The sequence below is a fragment of the Chrysemys picta genome, chromosome 19 (genome assembly GCF_011386835.1).
Source record: "Chrysemys picta bellii isolate R12L10 chromosome 19, ASM1138683v2, whole genome shotgun sequence".
In the NCBI taxonomy this organism is placed as follows: Eukaryota; Metazoa; Chordata; order Testudines; family Emydidae; genus Chrysemys; species Chrysemys picta.
In genome coordinates, this window is record NC_088809.1 from 21649982 (window position 1) to 21654916 (window position 4935).

Genomic DNA, 4935 nt, shown 5'->3' on the forward strand with positions numbered 1-4935 from the left:
TTTGCTAAAAACATGCTTGTTTTCACGACAGTGTATTGATCTGTCAGGGTTTTCAAACTGGGGATCATGACTCCTCAGTGGGTCGTGAGGTTATTACGTAGCCAGCCAGGCAGGGGATGAGTGATTCTGCCTGCAGTTCCCAGCAGGGTGGGGGGGTGCAGGCAGCAGGATGTGCCCCTGCAGAGCCAGCAGGCCGGCCCCTGCGTCCCCCCTTCCTGTGGGCGTGGTGGCCAGGGGCTGTATGGCCAGGGGAAGCCCAAAGGATCAGAAACTCCCCCTGTGCAGCGTGCGGGGGGTGCTGGCTGGGTGCTCAGTTCTGAAGGCAGCGCTGTCGCCAGCAGCAGTGTGGAGGTGAGGGTGTCACGGCGCAGTATATTGCCAGTCTGGTGTTGACTTCAGAACTGGGCAGCTGGAGAGTAAAACTAACTCTAGTTCTGCTGCTAATGTGCCACAGGCTGGAAATTGGCCCACCGAAGCCCATTCAACCCCACCGTCCCATCTGCACGAGACGGCCTGATCTGGTCTCCTGTCCACGGCACGCCGGCTGGTGTCACGGGCTGGGTTTGAGAGAGACTCAGCGCAGGACTTCAGCAAACGCAGGGGCAGGGAATCGTGTGTCATCCTGTGTGGTTTGCAAGTGACTAAATTTAAACCTAAAACCCACAGCCCGCCCCTCCCCCATGAGCATGTGCAGGTTGGCTCCTTATCTGTAAATCAGCAAGAGACTTTCCAGCCTCAGTTCTGTCCCCTCTGGCCACCGGTACATGCGTGGGGGAGACGTAGATTCCATTCCTTCATTAGCATTTATTAATAACTATTCCTCTCCATCCCCGTCCCCACCTCCACGCACACTCCGACGCAGCCATGGAAATCCCTGCCGAGGGCTATAAAATACAGAGGCAGGCGACGGGGAAGCCAGACCATTCTCGGCCACCCACTGCAGAGCAACCTGCCTCTGCTGGATCCGGAGCCAAGAGAACCCACCTGGAAATGAAGGTCACCTCCTCAGCCCTGGCAACGCTGCTCCTTGCCGCTCTCTGGACTGAAGCCCACGGCGATTCCTGTAAGTACCGGGTCCGCCCCTTCCCTTACTCTACAGAGCCCTGCCTTGCCAGCTCCTCCGGCCCAGGCATTTCCAGCCCCCAGGGTTAGGTCCCTGGAGCTTTGGAAGGGCAGTGGGTGAAGCAGAGGAAGGAGGGGGTGTGGGTGGGCCCTGCACTGGGACTCAGGAGAGCTGGGTACAAGTCCAGTCTCCGTCACTGAGGCTGATTTCCAAAGCTGCCTGAGGGGTTTGGCTGCCCAGGTCCCACTGAAATGCACCAAAATCCCCTAGGAAGCTTTGGAAATCTGAGCCGGACCCTTCCTGGGCCTCAGGTTCCATCTGTAAAATGGGGATAAGGCTTTGTGATCTGGAGGCTGAGAGCTGCCAGCTCCAGAGCTCAGATATCGATAGCCCTTTATCCCAGGCTCTGAAAGGCATTCACCAGCATCGCTGAATTAACCCTCGCCAGCCCCCGGCGGGAGTGTCAGTACCGTTATCCCCATGCTGCTGGCAGGGAAACCGAGGCACAGAGCCGCAAAGTGACAACCCAAATCACTCAGTGGCAGAATGGAGAATAGTCCATTTCTTGTGTCAGTGGAGGGCAGAACAACAACAATTAACCCGATTGTGGAGGGGCCGTGGGAGCACCCAAGAATTCCCTCCTGCCCCCAGAAAGGGGGGTTGGCTGCTAATGAGCACAGAACTAGTCAGTGTACGAAATTCTCTCCAGTCAGCTCGTCCTTGTTACTGAGGGAAGGAGAACTAATTCCCTTTCTCTTCTTTTCCCAGTCATCAGCCAGAGCAACACATGCTGCATGAAAGATAATTTTGTTCCCCGAAGAATTTCTCCAAAACACATCAAAAGTTGCAGACCCACAGGTCCGAACTGCTCCCGCCAGGCCGTGATGTGAGTATCCCGGGGCGCCCCCCACACGGGGTCGATGTGTCAGTTTCATCTTGTGTCCATAGCGCTGCCAAATACAGTCAAACAAAATGCCACCAAAGATTGTTTCCCTTTTATATGCAAACCCAGTCATTTGCTCTCCCACTCCGTGGTCTTTACCATCTCTGCTGCTTTATAGCCGAGGGTCAGTATCAGCTGTTGTAATGACCTCCGTCCTCTAATGCTGAAATTCCAGTACTAAATATTCTGCGGTACTTTTACAAACACGGAGTCAAGTGTTGTATATAATCAAACGTCTCCCTACAGGACCAAAGTGCATTGTGGGACGGGATAGCTTTGTATTTTTATGGTGCCCCTGAACTGCCTGTGTTGCAAATGCTGAAATAAACAAACAAGGGAGTCTCGCGGCCGTTAGCCTGACTCCATGGGGCTCCGTTACAGAAGGCAAATGGAAAGGGACAGTCACGCCCTTGCTAAGGGGCAGGTGTCACTAGGTGGCGATGCTGGCAGATGCTAGAGCCTGGCTAACTGAGGTTCGGGGGCTGTAGGAGTCAGAGATGCCCTAGAACTGCATGTGCTCCCCCAGCTCGGGGCTAGCAGGGAGCCCAGCTCGGCAGGGTCAAGGTGCACAGGCCGAGGTCTGTGGGGGCTCTGGTTACAGTAGTGGAGAGGGGCTGTAGCTCAGGAGTGAGGGGCGTTGGCGGAGCTGGGGGGTGGGGGATAGGCAGCCTAGGACAGCAGTGTGTTGCCCAAGCAGCCGGGGGATCCTATTCCAAGGTGGCAGCGCGGCAGGCCATGGTCATGGTGTATTGACCGGTCTGCATGGGGAGGCCATAGATTGCAATGGGAGAAGATGTAGCAGGTCCGATTGAGATGTGTTGTCAAAGCTGGGGGAGGCAAGTGCCCACAGCAGCAGCCCCAGAGCCCAGGCAGCTCTGTCAGCCTCCTGCGTTCAAGAGACCCGATTTCCCAGCAGAACCAGACCATTCCCAGCGCTCGCAGTCACCGCCCTGCTGCGTGAGCTGTGATCAGCCTGGGTGTCCCTTTGCATTTGCTAAGGGAGCCGGGCTCATCTCGCTCTCTCTCTCTTCACAGAGTGACGCTCACACAGGGGAAGGAAGTCTGTGTTGATCCCAGTAAGATACGGTTAGCCACATGTAAAGGAAAGCAAGAAAAACCACTTGAAGACACCCAGACTGCACAGCTGAGACAACAGAAGCTGGACACAGTGTAACGCCCACCGTTATTTATATGGACTGATGTGTATCAGTGCACGGTTTTGAGAGGCTATTTTTCTAGCCCTGTTTATTTAAGGAAAAACCCTCCCATTCCCTCCATCCCTTCTGTGTCCCTTGTCCCCCCAGTGGCCCCCTGCCAACACTACTGTCATTCTTTGCAGATACAATAAAGTCCAGTGTTTTCTAACATGACCCAGTGCTTCTGCTTCTGTGAGTAGGAAATCTTGCCCCCCCATTTCCTGGACAAGGCTGGGCCATGTCAGTATGTTGTCACTATGGAGACCCACAGATGGTCCATGGTGTCAGTATGGAGACCCAAAGATGGGCCAACTGTCTATGGTTTCACTGTGGAGATCCAAGGATGGGACATGTCGCCATAATGTCACTATGGAGACCAAGGATGGGCCATGCCACCATGGTGTGTCTACAGAAAGAATTCCCCCCACTTACATTTGGCTGAAGCTGGAATAGGATCCCAGCCATAGACCTGATTGGGGGGGTGAGTTCTCCCTTCCCAGCTCTGAGCCCAGGACCCAGCCTTCCTGCTGTGGCCAGAGGCTGCTCTGGCAGAGGAAGGGAAAGAACATCTCAGATTTGGGAGGCGGCTCTGGGGCAGGGTCGGAAAGGCTGAAATGTCGGGTCCCATCAGTCATTGAACAAGCCCAGCTCCCCCCTGCCAGAGCTTGGTTGCCGGCTGTGAGATGCCATAGGTGGGAGGGGAAAGGAGCAGAATCTGGGGAGACAGGGATCGGAGAAGAAGGTTTCAGGGACAGGCTGTGTGGCAGGAGAAGAAAGATCACACAATCCCTTACAGAACCTGTAACTGAACCCAAGAATCCTGAGTCACACCATCCCTCTGCCTTCAACAAATAGTTGTGAAACCCACTGGCAACGTGTGTGTCTCCATCCCTCTCTAGCACCAGGTCCTCATGAAAGATAACAGTCTTCTACTGCTACCAGTCACTCCATTAGCTCAAGTGGTAGAGGTCTGTGCTGTGGATCTACTGATACCCCGCAGTGGAGCCATGGTGGCATGGCAGTGGCAGGGGCGAGCCGCGCAAGGGATTACCGAAGGTCCCAGGCGGGATTGTACTTGTCTGGCTAGGGCTGGTGTGTTTGACGTGCCAGCTCAGATATGTCTAGACGTGCTGCAATCTCCCCTCCTGATTGCTGTGTAGACAGACCCTGAAACACTCCAACTCTCACTCTCTGATGCCATTCCTGCCAGCCAAACTCCCCCAGACCCTCAAACTCCCCCTCCCCCTAAGCCCGGGCAGCTACCGCATTTAGCTCTCTCCTTTCTGATCTCTCAGGCGATTGTTTCTCTGGCCTCCCAGGGCAACTAGCAAAAATCCATGAACTACCATTCGCAGCCCCAGGAACATCCCAGGATCCATGGAGCTCATAGTGGCCTCTCCCCGCTCCCGGCAATGGGACAAATTGTCAGAGCCCCACGGACTTGGGGATTTCCCTGAGCTTGGTCCTCTGTTCACACCCTGCCCCTACACACACACAAACACATCCTCCCCCTTGTTCTTCACACTAAGATCTTGTCTTGTCTCCAGGGCTTCCCTGGGGTCCTTCCATGTTGCCTGGTAAATGTCTTCTTTATTGGCCTAGCAAAGCGAGACCCGACACTCGGTGTGTCTCGCCTTGTCTGGCCGGCTGTACGGCGATAACTTTTGAACACTGAGCAATTTCCAATTTTTAAAATTCAGTGGAGAGCAGTGAGGGGGTGGGGAGCCCAGTTC

At 54.9% G+C, this 4935-nt stretch overlaps 1 long non-coding RNA gene across 1 annotated transcript; it reads left to right on the forward strand.

Annotated features, from left to right (window-relative positions):
* Positions 1–641: 641 nt before the first annotated feature.
* Positions 642–3355, forward strand: LOC135976612 (uncharacterized). Its single transcript, XR_010593894.1, has 3 exons — positions 642–1063; positions 1832–1949; positions 3042–3355. It is a non-coding gene; the product is annotated as an uncharacterized LOC135976612 (long non-coding RNA).
* Positions 3356–4935: the final 1580 nt, after the last annotated feature.